The sequence below is a fragment of the Protopterus annectens genome, chromosome 8.part0 (assembly GCF_019279795.1).
Source record: "Protopterus annectens isolate FY-2018-M chromosome 8.part0, PAN1.0, whole genome shotgun sequence".
In the NCBI taxonomy this organism is placed as follows: domain Eukaryota; kingdom Metazoa; phylum Chordata; order Ceratodontiformes; family Protopteridae; genus Protopterus; species Protopterus annectens.
Window position 1 is genome coordinate 1,677,021,062 of NC_056741.1, and position 17,317 is coordinate 1,677,038,378.

The 17,317-nt window shown below is 44.7% G+C and overlaps 1 protein-coding gene across 1 annotated transcript in view; it reads left to right on the forward strand.

Annotated features, from left to right (window-relative positions):
• The window catches only part of LOC122808527 (glucose-6-phosphate exchanger SLC37A2-like), a 635,225-nt gene that overhangs the window by 413,160 nt on the left and 204,748 nt on the right, over positions 1 to 17,317 (forward strand). The window lies entirely within an intron of this gene.

Below are 17,317 nucleotides of genomic sequence, written 5' to 3' on the forward strand. Positions count from 1 at the left end.
TTGTTGGATATGCCTGGTTAGGTACATACCAAAGGGGACATTGTACTCAATGATAGGTCTAATGAATGCAGAATACAGTGGAACAATGACTTCCTTGGACTTAGATGCCATACCTTTGTTTAAAAGTTGCACAACATAGAATGATTTCCCCACCACTGCAGACATGTGATGATCAAAGGCTAGATTACTATCTGTGTGTGTCCCTAAGTCCCTGACTACTGGGTCAACTCTGAGGGATGTGTTGTCAATACGATAGTTACCAAGAATAGATGACTTCCCAAAGGATACTATTATGCATTTCTTGGCATTTAGTTTTAGTCCATGAATCTGACACCAGTTGCTTTTCTGTGTCAGCCCCTCCTGAAGAACATTTGTGCCAGTGTGAGATTCAGTAACAGCTCCTAATTTGCAATCATCTGCAAATTTAGTCATTCAGAGACCACTGACATTGGCCTTGATTTCTGAGAAGTAAATGCCAAAAAGGAACGGTCCAAGGACTGATCCCTGAGGGACTCCACTTGTGACTGGCATCTTTGTAGAGGTGGACTCCCCAATTCTAACTTCCTGGGTCCTGTTTCTGAACCAACTGGCTATCCACCGGGTGACATATGGATTTGTACCTAACCTCTTGAGTTTGTCAACAATACCAGAGTGGGGTATTGAGTCAAATGCCTATGGCCAGGTCAAGGTAGGCAGTGTGAATGACTTTTCCCCTCATCCATTACTTTGCTGACATTCTTGAAGAAGTCCACCAGGTTGAGTAGGCATGATCTGCCATTGACTAAACAAATTGCGTTGGGTCCAGTGTCTGGAGGTTTACTATATCTCTGATCATCTGCATGATCATTCTTTCCATGACTTTGCATGTAAGAGTAGTGAGACTTATGGGTCTGTAGTTTCCAGGGTCTATAGATGACCCACCTTTGTGCAGAGGGATGATTGCTGCCTTTCTCCATTCATGAGGCATAAAGCCTGTTTGGAGGCTACAGTTAAATGGTTATTCCAGAGGCCATGATAGGTCACATCTCATGCTATTTAAAAGGCAACCTGGGATATTGTCTGGGCCCAGTGATGCAGTGATGTTCGTGCATACAGCTGCAGTCATAACAGATGGGGTTATCCTGCCGTCAGGCGGGTCCTCGGTCGGCCGAATTCCAAATTCTAGGTCCGGCGTCGGTTGTCGTCGCTTCTTCCCTGACGTCGGTGCGTTAGGGGTATAAGAGGCAGCAGACGCCATTTTCTTTAGTCTTTCTTGCCGCGCGGTGCCCGAAGCAGAAGCAGTTCGCAAGGGCCGGTCGGCCAGCTCCTGAGATTTACGAAAGTATTTCAGCCGAAGTCTTCTTGAAAGCTAAGTACCCCGTTGGGGAAACTTTTCTTGCCTCAGACCGATGTCAGACAAAGTTAATAATTGCATTTCATGTGGGAAGCAAATACCGCATAAGGATTTCCACTCTTTCTGTATACCTTGCCTAGGCCCAGACCACGACATCTCAGCCTGCCGTTTTTGTGCTAGATTCAATAAGCGCACTATTAAGCGTCGGGCGGAGTTCGCCCTTCAAGTTTTTGGCAAAAATTTAATTATATTATGTTGTCGGATACTCCAACTCCAGTTTTGAGCAAAAAACGCAAAGATAAGGACCGACACACGAGGTCCACACCACCTACTGAAACCACGCTAAGGCCGACTACCGGTTCTCTGGTACTCAGAGAGGTGCCTACGCTGCCCCTGAGTACCAATGATAATGCATTACCGGTGTCTTCAATACCCGAGGTCGCAGGCTGTTCGGCCCCCATTCCTACTACAGATCCCGACGCCACTCCTGGCGGGGAAACTCAGAATTTAGACAGGCCTGCCATTTCTCAAGGGGTCTTCAGGCCTTCCTCCTTCTCTATTAAAGCCTTCACTAAATCTAAAGCAGCCATGAAAACCAAAAAACAGGTTCCTCAGACCCCCTCTCAAGGCACCATGCCTAAAAAACAGATGCTTAAAATGGCTGAGGATTTGATTACTCTTATCAGGGGTTCTCATCCCCCCTCTGACAAAAGGTCCAGATTAGAGGAAGACTACCCTTCCTCAGATCAAGCTTCTATTACCTCAGAACTATCTGAGGACCAGGATTATGCCTATTCTCCATTCGAAGACTCTGATGCTGAGGAGTCTATTCCCTCGGTCTCCCCCCCTGAGGACTTCTCTTTTGGGGAAACCCTGCATGCATTGAGGGAACACTTTCACTGGGAAGGCCAAGATTATTCAGATTCCAAGAAAAGGCTCAGGTAATTTCTTCTGCTCCTCCAGCATAGGCCTCTGGCTATCCCTCCTGTTTTAGATATATTGGATGATGTGTACACAGAGGCCAGCCTTAATCCTGATTCTTTGCCTCCAGCTCCTGTTAAACCAGACAGGTATTACCAGGTTCCTGATTCTCACCAGTTCCTATATAAAAGCCATACTGCTGACCCAGAACCAATTTCACAGGGTCCCAAGGGAATTAAGGCCTCTACTGCTAAAATTCAGAGAGAGATTCCAGAGCTTTAGAAAGGTGGGGGAAAAAGGTGTACACCTCGGCCGCTTTAACCATGAGGGCATTAAACTGTCAGTTCCATATGTTAAAGTATCAACAGTTTTTGATATCTCAGCTGAAAAGCAAGATGACACAACCAGAACAACCAGATTTAAAAGAGTTGCAGGATTTGTTGCATGGTGCAGAGCAAGTAGGTAAACATACCTTGCAGTGTGGTTTTGATGCTTTAGAGGCCTCATGTAGAGCTGCTGTTACGGGGTCTGTTATACGTAGGCATGCTTGGCTCAAAGCGCAAACCTTACCAGATCATGTCAAAGCTAAATTATTAGATGCACCTCTTCAAAAAGACGTATTGTTTGGTGTTAAAGCTGAGAAGGTGCTAAAGAAAATGGAGGAAAAAGCAAAATCAATGCAAACAGTGAAAGATTTCCTGCAGGTACAGCCTCCACGTTTCAGCAGAAACTGGCCTTCAAACAATTGGTCCTTTCCAGCCATGGACAGACCTCAAAGGGGCAGATACAGGCACCCAAGCGGCAGAGGGCAACCTTAAGGATCCTTCAGAGGCAGACAGTGGCAAGCACCAACCCCAAGAAGTGGAGAAGATAGATCACAGTCTTTTAGAAAACGGACACAATGACTTCCCCCTACACCTGCCAAGCAAAGCTTTAATGGCAGCACCTTTGGGTGGAAAATTGACATTATTCTCAAAAAATTGGCATATTGTTACAAAAGACAAATGGATTCTGGACATTATAGACAGAGGCTACAGGTTCCACTTTCACACCCTTCCAAAAATGAGAGGCATGCCAAACCTGCCACAAAATCAAAGGGCAGAGGCACAAAAACAAGTTTCAGCTCTCATAGACATGAAAGCAATTCAAGAGGTACCTGCAAAAGAACAAGGTCAAGGGTTTTATTCCAGACTGTTCCTGGTACCGAGGAAAGACCAAGATTGAAGACCTATCTTAGACCTATCCATCCTAAACACATATCTACAGGTGCCAAAATTCAAGATGCTCACATTACAGCAGCTTCTTCCCATGCTGGGCAAGGAGTCTTGGCTGGTAACACTGGACCTCAAGGAGGCATACCTGCATGTCCCTATCAGACAAGATTGCAGAAGATACCTCAGATTTATTGCAGGTTCAACCCATTACCAATTCTCTGCATTTCCCTTTGGCTTATCTACTGTGCCCAGAGTGTTTACGAAATGCTTGGCATCAGTAATCGCCTTCTGCAGACTACAAGGGATACAAATCTACCCATATCTGGACGACTGCCTGATGCAAGCGGACAGCAAGGGCATACTACTGCAGCACCTAGCGTTTGTAATAAAACTGTTGAACTTCCTGGGATACACAGTCAACAAAAAGAAATCAAAACTAATACACTCTCAACAAATAATCTTCCTGGGTGCCAGCTTGGATACAACCACCCAGATGGCCTACCTCTTGCCAGACAAGCAAGGGCAACTGTCTCAATACTTCAGAAAAATGGCAACTTACACCAGGCTAACTGCAAGGAAAATCCTGCAGGCTCTGGGATTCATGGCATCTTGCATCCTACTAATCCCATGTGCAAAGCTGCATATGAGGAAACTTCAATGGTACCTGAAAAACTTATGGTCTCAACACAGCCACAGCTTGGAAACAATTATCCCACTCATTCCATGCCTTCAAAAGGAATTTTTGTGGTGGACTCAAGCATGCCAAAGAAACACAGGTCTTCCTTTGTGTACCTCCAGCAACTCAAATCATCACAACAGACGCCTCAGACTACACCTGGGGAGCACACATGACAGATCATTGCATTCAGGGAAAATGGACCCGAAAAGAGAAGCACCTCCACATCAACCAAAAGGAAATGCTAGCCATGCAAAAGGCTATTATGACCTTCAAAGACCTACTGCATCCAGGCCAGCTATTGATAAGAACAGACAACACCACAGTGATGTGGTACATAAACAAACAGGGGGGAACTCATTCATACCCCCTGTGCAGACAAGGCATGACCCTATGGAACACAGCACAGGAATTGCAAATTCAGCTGCAGGTACAATTCCTGCCAGGGAAGGAAAAAACACTGGCAGACAACCTAAGCAGAAATATGACAGATCCACACGAATGGAAGTTGCATCCTCACCTTTTCACAAAGATAACTCAGGCATGGGGAGAGCCAGACATGGATCTCTTTGCTACCCACAGAAATTGCCAGTTGAAAAAATGTTGTTCAAGGACCTATCATCCACAGGCCTGGAAAGTGGACGCACTTTCCTTCAATTGGGCAACACTGACAGTCTATGCCTTCCCACCTCTTCCTCTGCTGCCCAAAGTTCTATTAAAAGCCAGAGCAGAGAGGCCGAAAATGATTCTCATCGCTCCAGACTGGCCAAGACAACACTGGCATCCGCTCCTGAGGAGCCTGACACACACCCCACCATGGATCCTACCTCTAGTCCCTCTTCTGTTGTCCCAGCACAACTACAAAACCCTTCATAGCCATCTCAAAACTCTAAATCTAGCTGCATGGAGAATTCCTTGATTTCCCAACAGTTTCTCCTCTCCAAGGAGGTGCAGGATGTCATCTTGGAGGCCAGAAGACCTTTGACTAGAAAGGTTACTCCGCCAAATGGAAATGATTTTATGCCTGGAATCTCGAAAAGGGACAGAATCCTTGGGTAATAAATATACCTCAAATTTTGCAGTACCTAACTGAGATGTTAAACAATGGACTTTCCTTCTCCTCCATCAAGATCCACGCTTCAGCCATTTCTGCACAATACAACACAGATCCTCCATTATTCTCTCACCCTCTCTTAAGGCAGTTCCTCAGAGGGGCAAAGAATATAAAACCCCCAAGGAAACCACCAGTCCCTGCTTGGGACCTCAACTACGTATTGGAAAAGCTGACCCTTCCTCCCTTCGAGCCAACTTCTTCAACAGAGTTACAGTACTTATGGAAAACAGCCTTTCTTCTGGCTATCACCTCAGCACGCAGGGTTTCGGAGCTACAGGCCCTCATGGCTGTGCAACCATTCATCATTTTCCATCAGGACAGAGTTTCCTTGCGAACCAATCCTACCTTTATGCCAAAGGTAGTATCCAGTGTAGCTTTGAATCGGACTATCCACTTACCTACCTTTTATCCTAGTCCACAAAACAAAGGGGAAAGACTACTACATTCCTTGGACATTCACAGACAACTACGTTACTACTTGGACAGAACAAAGCCATTCAGGAAATCTGAGCAACTCTTTGTGTCCTATGCTGTAGGTGCTCAGGGAAAGGCTTTTTCCAAACAGACAATTTCAAAATGGATAGCCCACTGCATACGCTTTTGTTACTCATTTCATGGAAAAACTGTGCCTGCATGCATCAGATCCCACTCCACCAGAGCCACAGCTACCTCTGCAGCCTTCCTCAGGGGGGTCCCTACCAAGGACATTTTGGAAGCAGCCACCTGGAGTTCAGTGCACACTTTCTCCAAGCACTATCACCTCCCACTATACTCAAAATCTAGAGCGGGCTTTGCCACAGCAGTCCTGCAGGGCATCCTAGCCCCTCCTAGTTCCACTTAGTGCCTACCACCCTTACTTAGCTTTGGGATTCTACCAATCTGTTATGACTGCAGCTGTATGCACGATGAACATAGTACAGTTTTGTACCTACCATATATGTAGATGTTCGAGTGCTCATACAGCTGCAGTCCAGGTTTCCCTCCCTCCAACCCCTCTTAGGACAGGCCTTATGACAAACACTTTTCATATAACCTTTTTGGGGTATTTCTATGGTGTATTTGCTTGCAACTACTGTTTTTGATTTATCAACATTGCATCTTTGCAAAACATTGTTTGCCTTCCTTCTGGGGGCACCTGACATCTGGGGCAAGAAAAATTGAAGAAAATGGCGTCTGCTGCCTCTTTTATATCCCTGATGCACTGACTTCAGGGAAGAAGCGACGACAACTGATGCCGGACCTAGACTTTGGAATTCGGCCGACCGAGGACCCGCCTGATGGCAGGATAACCCCATCTGTTATGACTGCACTCGAACATCTACATTTATGGTAGGTACAAAACTATACTTTCTTGGTCTTACAGAAAGCATTAAAGACCTGTTCCTTAGTGATAGTAGGGGGAGTTGTATTTAATGATATTTCCTGAGGAAAGGTTAAGGGGGAGAGAGGGGTAAAGTTGGAGCTGAATTTATCAGCCAGGAGGTTTGCTATGTCTTCTGGCTCAGTACAGGTGGCTCCATTTACAATGAGCTCTGCACACAGTTGTGTATTGCTTTTGCGGTTGCAGAGATACTAAAGAATGCTTTGTGGTTGTCCTTGGCCTGGGAGGCCAAACTTATCCCAAATTTGGCTTTGGTAGACTTTATTTGTCCTTTGAGTTGTTTAGTTTGACGCAAGTGCTTTTATCCTACTGTGTACTGCACCTCTTAAGTTTTGCCATGATTTTCTTCCTCCTGTTATAAGACCAGTTGATTTTGTGATTCCACCAGGGTGGCTTGTTTTTGAGTGGGTTTTGTACTTCTTCCTGGTGGGTACAGCTGCCTCTTTGTAGCTATTAACATGCTTGTACAGGGTTTCTGTGAACAGTTCTACATAGGCAGAAGTGTTCTCAGGGTTTAAGGTGGCTTGAAAATTTGCCACATTCTCACTTAATAATAATACATAACTTCATTTACATACAAAGTGTGTTATTTCATGGTGCATGTATTTATTAGGACAAGCATATTTCTGCTGAGAAAATAATAATGTAGTTTATGGAGAAATTCTTACTTTTTTATGTCTGATGTAATACTAGTTCAGTACAGACATATTGAATATAGGTATCATTCACAACCTAAAAAGTAACTGAAGTTATATACCTAGCCTTAGAGGAATTAAAGATCAATGAACTTGGCAGAATGCCACTGTGAAATATCTGCAAGTTATTTGATACTGTATAGAAGTGATTTTTGGCACCTTTGATGCTCTTAATAAAGCTTTCAGGGTTTTAAACTGAGAGTCCCATGTGCATACTCTACCTAAGATTGCCACTCAACTCATAGAGAAGTTAGCCCAGCTATAATATCATTATCTGTCAGTTTACTCCAGTAGATTAAGACTAAGCTGTCAATGAGCTTTACTGTGTAGTGCATCAGTTTCCTCCTCCTGTTGTAGAGTTTGTTTATGGCAGGTGACCACCAGATTGGCTTCCTTTTTTTGGAGGAGAGAGTCTTGGATCCTATTGGGTATGGCGAGATCCATGCATTTGTGTGCATGTTCGTACAGTGCATTGGTGTATGATTCGGTAGTCATGCAACTATTCCCCATTTGCATGGATGCCGTGAAGTTGGCCACCTCTGTTTTTAGGAGCTCGAAGTTAGCTTTGGAGAAGTTTTTCATGGTGGTTACCTTTGCGGGTGGGTGGGGGGGACTGGAAGGGATGTGGATTTCCAAGGTGATTAGTTTGTGGTCAGATCTAACCAGTGAGCAGCTGACTACTGGTGTAGAGCAACAGTCACACATGTTAGTAATGACCAGGTCAAGGATGTTGCTACCTCTAGTGGGAGTAAGAACGGGCAGGTCCAGGGTATTGGAATTAATGAACTCCAGGAAATGTTGGGCAAGTGTATTGGTACACAAGTAGTTTTCCCAGTTAATGGAGGAGGTTGAAGTTGCCTAGTAAGAGAGTATTAGGTTGGACCCTAATATTCTTCAGCGTGCTTAGGAACATGGAGTGTGAGTCTTGGGACATGGTTGGGGACCTATAGCAGGCTACAACCTGAATCTCTGTCTTACTCAATGTTAGCTGCACCTGAAGTATCTCTGAATGCATTATATTGGGCTACCAGTCTGGAGGTGTGCACATCCTTTATGAATATGGAAACACCACCGCCTTTGGAGCTTCAGTCCAAGTCCTGGGCCAAAAGGTGTGGAATGAGTTAAAGCCTGGTAGTGCAGGGGTGCTTTCTGCTGCCTTGAACCAGGTCTCTGTTACAGCACAAACGTCGATGTTCTCCATTTTAAGGAGTGCTTCGAGCGAGTGCATTTTGCGATTTAGACTTTTAGCATTGAGCAGCATGACCCTCAAATTGCATTTGTTTGTAGCTGTTACAGTAGCTACAGTGGTAATTTGGTCTTTGGAACACCACCTAAAAAAGGTGCTATAGGGGTGGTAAGCCTTTGCCAGTACCTGGAAGCCCAGGGGTGACAGATGCAGGCCATCTCTGGCAAAGCATCGAGGTCTTGTCAATCATGTCATCCCAGGCAGACAGATACTGGATCCCCTTAGAATAACACCAGAAACTTAGTCAGTTGTTGAAATCATTTTCTGCTTGTATAGTGGTGTCATTCTGGGTGATGGTAGGATGCTTCTCAGGGCTAGGGTCATACTCTCCTGGGCTACATAATCTGAGAGCTCCTCCATGTCTGTCTTCATATAGTCCAGGGAAGTATGTCTCGGGTCATTCACGCCAACATGTACAATGGCAGTCATATTTGTACCTGTTGTTGAGGGACCTGAGTGCATGTGTTATGTGACGGATCCTGGCACCTGACAGGCAATATGAAGTCATGGAAATGATAAGTTATTACAGGTTTAGATAAAGTTAGGATTAGGAAGCGAGTCAAAAGGGGGAGTAAGGAGCTGTAAGGTATGAATAGGAACTTGTTAATATTTAGAAATATTGTTATCCTGAGGTTGAGTAAAAAAAGACACATTTTGGCTAAGAACTATTTCAGAATGGTTTTGAAGGACTGGAGGGAGGGTATTGATCTGAAGGAATCCAGGGCCTTAGAAACATGGTATAAATATAGGTCATGCCCTGCAGATTTGATAGGGATGTGAACAGAAAGGTTTTTCCTCACTGAGACATACTGATGGAGTACAAACATAGTTGTGTAGAATGGTATTTATTTAGTGTTAGACAAGCACATGGTTGCTGGCTAATGTTGTAGCTGGGAAGAAGCTCTGTATATGTTAGTTGATGGGCTAGTTCTAACCAATTTAGGCTTTCAGTACTATACAGTAGTGGGTTTTGAAAGGGGCATTTGCTGCAAATTTAGCCAATTTGTAATAACATTACTCAGTTCGCTTTTGGCGCAGCATTATATTAACGAAGTACCTCGCACTTAGATGTTAATCGTGTTTCACTGTTGCAGTCATTACTCCTGGGTTATCCTGCTGGCAGGCTACCCGCAGTCGGCCTGAATTCCAAAGTCCTGGTCCGGCGTCGGTTGCTGTCGCTTCTTCCCTGACGTCAGTGCGCCAGGGGTATAAAAGATGCAGCTGACGCCATTTTCTTCAGTCTTTCTTGCCGCGCGGTGCTGGAAGCAAAAGCAGTTCGCAAGTGCCGGTCGGCCGACTCCTGAGATTTTCAAATCCGAATTTCAGAACCCAAGTCTTCATTAAAGCTAAGTACCCCATTGGGGAAACTTTTTTTCTTGCTCCAGACCAATGTCAGAAAAAGTTAATAATTGTATTTCTTGTGGGAAGCAAATACCTCATAAGGATTTTCACTCTTACTGTATTCCTTGCCTAGGCCCAGACCACAAAGTCACAGGTTGTCGGTTTTGTGCTAGGTTTAACAAACGAACTATTAAACGTCGGTTTGATTTCGCCCGACATTATTTTGGTAGAAAATTTAATTATACCATGCCGTCGGAGCAACCGATGACCAGGATGCATAAAAAGCGCAAAGATAAGGACAGGCAGCTGAGACCCAAACCAGACACAGAGGTCTCTGCTGGGCCAGTCACCGGTTCCCCAGTTTTCAGTGAGATGCCTACGCAGCCCCTGACGACCGCTGATTTAGAACCCCACACTGCATCAGACTCCCAAGCGGAGATTGCTGGGCCTCCAGAGCCTTTATCTTTAGGCCCTTCCAACTCCATAGCTGAAGGGGATTCTGGTGCAGTTGAAAGGCCGTCAGTTGCTGAAGGTGTCTTCAGACTGACTACACTTACTATTAAATCCTATGCAAAGCTGAAAACTCCTTTAAAAGTAAGGAAGCCTGTACAGCAGTTTCCAGTACAAGGCCCCATGCCTAAGAAACAGATGCTTAAGATGGCCGAAGACTTAATTACCCTAATCAGGGGTTTCCATCCCCCTCCTGACAAAAGGCCTAGACAGGAGGAGGACTATGCTTCCTCTGACCAGGTTTCCGTTTCCTCAGATTCTTCTGAGGAACAGGAATACTCTTTCCCCTTATGAAGACTCTGATTCTGAAGAGTCTATTCCTTCAGCATCTCCCCCAGAAGACTACTCTTTTGGGGAAGCTTTACATACCATGAGGGAACATTTCCACTGGGAAGGCCAGGATTACTCTGATTCTAAGAAAAGGCTCCGAGAGTTCCTCTTACTACCCCAGCACAGACCCCTTGCTATTCCACCTGTGTTAGACATTGTGGATGATGTTTATTTAGAATCTAGCCTTAACCCAGATTCATTACCTCCTGCACCAGCCAAACCAGACAGATACTACAGAGTCCCTGACTCGCATAAATTCCTATATAAAAGCCCTGTTGACCCAGAAACCATTTCTCAGGGTCCCAAAGGGGTTAAGGCCTCTATTGCTAAAAATCCTGTACCTTCTGAAAGGGATTCTAGAGTACTAGACAGATGGGGAAAGAAAGTATATACCTCAGCTACTCTAGCTATGAGGGCCTTAAATTGCCAGTTTCACATGCTGAAATATCAATAATATTTGATGTCTCAATTAAAACAAAAAATAAGCACACATACAGAGCAATACAAAAAAACACGGAAACAGTCCTCCAACTGTCGAACACAGAATTTATTCACTGATGCAAAGTTAAAATACAAGTAAAACATACAGAGCAGCCTGACTACAAGGAAATGCAAGATTTGTTGCATGCAGCAGAACAAGTGGGAAAACATACTTTGCAATGTGGATTTGATTCATTGGAAGCTTCTAGAGCAGCTGTAACAGGGTCTGTCATTCGTAGGCATGCTTGGTTAAAAGAACAAACTACCTGATCATGTTAAACCAAAGTTATTGGGTGCACCTTTACAGCAGGATGTTTTATTTGGTGTGAAAGCAGAAGAGGTTTTAAAGAAAATGGAGGATAAGGCAAAATCTATGCAGACGGTCAAGGATTTTTTTACAGGTTCAACCCCCTCGTTTCAGCAGAAATTGGCCAACCAAAAACTGGTCCTTTCCAACCTCTGACAGACCACAGAGGGGCAAATACAGACACCCAAGGGGCAGAGGTCAGCCACAAGGCTCTTACAAGCCATGACAATGGGGTGCCACAACCCAGGAAGGAGGAGACCGGTCTCAAACTATCAGAAGACAATCACAATGACTTACCCCTCAGACTGCCAAGCAAATCACTCTTAGCAGCTCCCTTGGAAGGAAAACCTGCACTTTTTGCAGACAATTGGCACATCATCACAAAAGACAAATGGGTCCTAAATATTGTATCTCAAGGATACAGGTTCCACTTTCACACTTTACCAAGGATAAAAGGAATGCCAAACCTGCCACCAAATCAATGGACAGAGGCTCAAAGACAAATTACAGCACTCATGGACATAGAGCCATTCAACAGGTTCCTACACAGGAGCAAGGACAAGGATTTTACTCAAGACTCTTTCTGGTTCCCCGAAAGGACAAAGCCTGGAGACCCATTCTGGACCTTTCAGTTCTAAACACATACCTGGAAGTACCCAAATTCAAGATGCTCACACTACAGCAACTTCTTCCCATGCTGGGCAAGAAGGCTTGGCTAGTAACGATGGACCTCAAGGAGGCATACCTGCATGTCCCTATCAGACAAAATTGCAGAAGATACCTCTGATTTATAGCAGGTACAACTCATTACCAATTCTCTGCACTGTCTTTGGCTTATCTACTGTGCCCAGGGTCTTCACAAAATGCCTGGCACCAGTAATTGCATTCTGCAGACAGAGGAATTCAAATATATCCATACCTGAACGACTGCCTTATTCAAGCAGAAAGCAATGACATTCTTTTAAAACATCTGGTGTTTGTAAAAAATCTACTAAGTTGCCTAGGGTACACAGTAAACAAAAAGACTAGTGCCCTCACAAGATATAATATTCCTGGGTGCCAGCTTAAATACAACGGCCCAGATGGCTTATCTCATGCCAGACAAGCAAGGACAACTGACTCAATACTTCAAAATGATGGCAACATGACCCAACTCCCTGCAAGAAAAATTCTGCAGGCCTTGGGATTCATGGCATCTTGCATACTACTGATACCATATGCCAAACTGCATATGAGGAAATTACAATGGTACCTGCAAAAGCATATGGACTCAACACAGCCACAGCTTGGAAACAATAATACCACTCATTCCCTGCCTTCAACAGGAGTTTCTATGGTGGGCTCAGGCATGTCACCTCAACAAGGGTCAGCCTTTCACCTTACCCACAGCCAGGCGAACAATAACAGATGCATCAGATTACACCTGGGGAGCACACATGGCAGGACAGTGTATGTAGGACAAATGGTCTGCAGATCAAATGCATCTCCACATCAATCAAAAAGAGATGCTAGCTGTACAAAATGCCCTAACAGCTTTCAAGGACCTCCTACATCCAGGACAACTTCTAATAAAGACGGACAACACCACAGTGAAGTGGTACATAAACAAACAAGGGGGCACACATTCCTACCCCCTATGCAGGCAAGCAATGACCTTGTGGAACACAGCACTGACCTACCAAGTTCAACTACAAGCACAATTCCTGCCAGGAAAGAAAAATACATTGGCAGACGAACTAAGCAGAAATATCATGGATCCTCACGAGTGGAAACTAGACCCACAGGTATTCACAATGATAACTCAAAAATGGGGAAGCCCAGACATAGATCTGTTTGCCTCCCCCCAAAACTACCAACTACGAAAGTTTTGCACAAGGACATACCACACACTAGCTTGGAAAGTGGACGCCCTCTCATTCAGTTGGAAAACACTAACAGTGTATACCTTTCCTCCACTGCCTTTTCTGGAAAAGGTGCTGCTAAAAGCCAGATTAGAGAGGCCACAAATGATACTTATTGCTCCAGACTGGCCACGCCAACACTGGTATCCAATATTAAGGAACATGGCTCAAGGTCCACCATGGATTTTACCTCAAATTCCTCAGCTGCTGACTCAGCAAAACAATCAGATTCTACACAGCCAGCTCCAGACTTTAAATCTGGCTGCATGGCAGATTATCTAAACAACCAGTCAACACTTCTCTCTACAGCTGTTATGGATGTCATTCTGGAGGCCAGGAGACCCAGCACCAGGAAAACCTACTCAGACAAATGGAAAAGATTCTGCGCCTGGAACCAGGTTAAAGGCCAAAATCCTCGTCCCAAATATTCCTCGTCCCAAATATCCCTCAGATTCTGCAATATTTAACTGAGATGTTGCACAAAGGCCTTTCCTTTTCATCTATAAAGATCCACGCTTCAGCATTTTCAGCTCATTACAACATGGATCCTCCTATTTTTTCACATCCATTACTAAGACAGTACCTCAGAGGGGCTAGGAACATAAGACCGCCCCAGAGAGCACCAACTTGGGACCTCAATTTTGTTTTGGAAAAACTTACACTACCGTCCTTCGAACCAGCTTTTTCAGCTGATTTACAATTTTTATCATGGAAAACTGCCCTGCTACTAACTAACTTCAGCACGAAGGGTCTCAGAGCTACGGGCTCTAATGGCAGTGGAGCCTTTCATCATTTTTCATCAAGACAGAGTCTCTTTACGAACTAACCCTTCTTTTATGCCAAAGGTAGTATCCAATGTGGCTCTAAACCAAACCATTCATTTACCCGCCTTTTATCCAAACCCCCAGAACAAAGGGGAAAGGTTCCTACACTCTTTGGACATTCACAGGCAATTATGTTTCTACTTGGATAAAACAAAGGCTTTCAGAAAATGTGATCAGCTCTTTGTATCCTATGTTGCAGAATCTCAAGGAAAGCCCATCTCAAAACAGACCATTTCAAAATGGATAGGACATTGTATCCGTTTCTGCTACACACACCATGGGAAACCTGTACCTGGTAACATTAGGCCTCATTCCACCAGGGCTACAGCAACATCAGCAGCCTTCCTCAGAGGGGTACCAACCAAGGATATTTTGGAGGCTGCAACTTGGAGTTCAGTGCACACCTTCACCAAGCACTACCACTTACCTCTATACTCAAAAACCAGAGCTGGCTTTGCCACTGCAGATGTTCATCGTGTTTCACTGTTGCAGTCATGACTGTAGGATTCTCCCCTGCCGGCAGGCAGTCCCCGGTCGGCCAGAATCCCAAAGTCTGGGTCCGGCGTCGGCTGTTCAGCCATGCTCCCTGACGTCAGAGCTCCAGGAGTACAAAGCTGACAGCTGACGCCATGTTCCCCAGTCTTTCTTGCCGTGCGGTGATAGCAGTTTGCATTTGCCGGTCAGCTGACTCCTGACAATTTTTGCTAAACGTACTTCAGTCCGAAGACTTTCTTCTCCTACTCAAAGCTAAGTACCCCGTTGGGGAAACTTTTTTCTTGCTCCAGTCCGATGTCAGAAAAAGTTAATAATTGTATTTCATGTGGGAAGCAAATACCTCATAAGGATTTTCATTCTTACTGTATTCCTTGCTTAGGCCCTGACCACGACGTAGCTAGTTGTCGGTTTTGTGCTAGATTCAATCAACGTACGATTAAACGAAGGTACGATTTTGCATTTCATTACTTCGGTAGGCGCTTTAATTACAAAATGTCATCGGCTTTGGTTTCGGCTACCGGAGTTGACAAACGACACAAGGATAAAGACAGGCCTCCGAGGTCCAAATCAGATGATATTGTACAAGCAGAGCCAGCTTCAGGTTCGGCCATCGTCAGTGAGGTACTTTTGCAGCCCCTGTCGTCGGCCATTTTGGAACCGATAGCCGAAACGGATTCCCACGAGGAGCCAACTAGGCCTTTGAATATTTCTGTTGCAGGACCTTCGGGCAATGCTCTTTCAGATGGGTCCTGAGCCACTGTGCAGGTACTGGCTTCCAAAGGGGTTTTCAGGCCTACTCAGCTTCTAATAAAGGCAAAGACTCCATCCAAATCAAAGACTACAGCTCAGGCCTCTTCTGATCAGGCACCCAAGTCTCAGAAACAGTTACTTAAGATGGCGGAGGACTTACTATGATTAGGGGTTCACATCCCCCTCCAGATAAAAGGCCAAGGCAGGAAGTGTATTATGACTCCACTGATCAGGCTTCTATTTCTTCAGTTTCTTCTTCTGACCAGGAATATTCTTTCCCTCCTTATGAGGATTCTGATGCTGAGGAATCCATTCCTTCAGCTTTTCCCCCTCAGGATTTCTCTTTTGGGGAAACTTAAAATGAAATGAGGGAACATTTTCACTGGGAAGGACAGGAGTACTCAGAATCTAATAAAAGACTTAGGGATTTTCTTCTTCTTCCCCAACATAGACCCCTGGCTATCCCTCCTATTTTGGATATTGTGGATGATGCTTTTTCGGAGGCTAACTTAACTCTGGGCTCTCTTCCTCCAGCTCCTGCCAAGTCAGACAGATATTATAGGGTTCCTGATTCCCACCAGTTTTTGTACAAGAATCCTACTGCTGATCCCGAAACCATTTCTCAGGGTCCTAAGGGGGTTAAGGCCGCTACTGCTAAAAACCCCATTCCCACTGAGAAGGATTCCAGATCTTTAGAAAGATGGGGCAAACAAGTGTACACTTCTGTTACTTTATCTATTAGGGCTTTAAACTGTCAATTTCATATGCTGAAATACCAGCAATTTCTTCTGTCTGTTTTGAAACAAAAGCTAACTTCCATTTCTGCCTGTGCAAATGATAAGGAATTACATGACTTAATGCATGCCACTGAAGTTGGGAAGCATGGTTTACACTGTAGATTTGATGCCTTGGAGGCTTCTTGTAGGGCTGCTGCCTCTGGTACAGTCATTAGAAGGCATGCTTGGTTAAAGGAACAAAACTTGCCAGATCAAGTAAAAGCTAAGTTATTGGATGCTCCTGTCGAGCATAATGTTTTGTTTGGACCTAAGGCTGAAGAGGTGATTAAGAAGATGGAGGACAAGGCAAAATCCATGCAAACGGTTAAAGATTTCTTACAAGTACAGCCACCCAGATTTAGTAGGAATTGGCCTACAAAAAAATTGGTCCTTTCCCAATTCAGACAGGCCTCAGAGGGGTAGTTACAGATGGTCCCGAGGAAGGCCTCAAACGCAAGCCTCTTACAGACCAAGACAGTGGACTGCTTCCACCCTAGGGGAGGAGAGGACAGGTCGCAAGCTCATACAAAACAGGCTCAATGACTCCCTCTGTTGGGCTGTAGGAACTTCTTGCCTGGAAGCCTCACTTGGAGGAAAACTTTCTCTTTTTCACCTAAATTGGACTCGTATAACCCAAGACAAGTGGGTTCTGGATGTGGTTTCAAGAGGTTACAAATTCCATTTTCATACCCTACCAAGACCAAGCAGATGGCCGGATCTTCCAAAACACCAATGGTTAGAGGCTCTCTTGGCTATGAAAGCCATAGAACTGGTTCCACTTTCAGAGATGGGACAAGGTTTTTACTCAAGGCTCTTTCTAGTCCCCAGAAAGCAAAATTAATGGAGACCCATTCTGGATCTGTCAGTCTTGAACACTTTTCTCGAGATACCAAAATTCAAGATGCTTACTCAACAGCAGCTACTTCCAATGCTGACCAAAAATGCATGGATGGTAACTTTGGATTTAAAGGAGGCATATTTGCACATTCCCATCAGGCAGGAATACAGAAAATACCTCAGGTT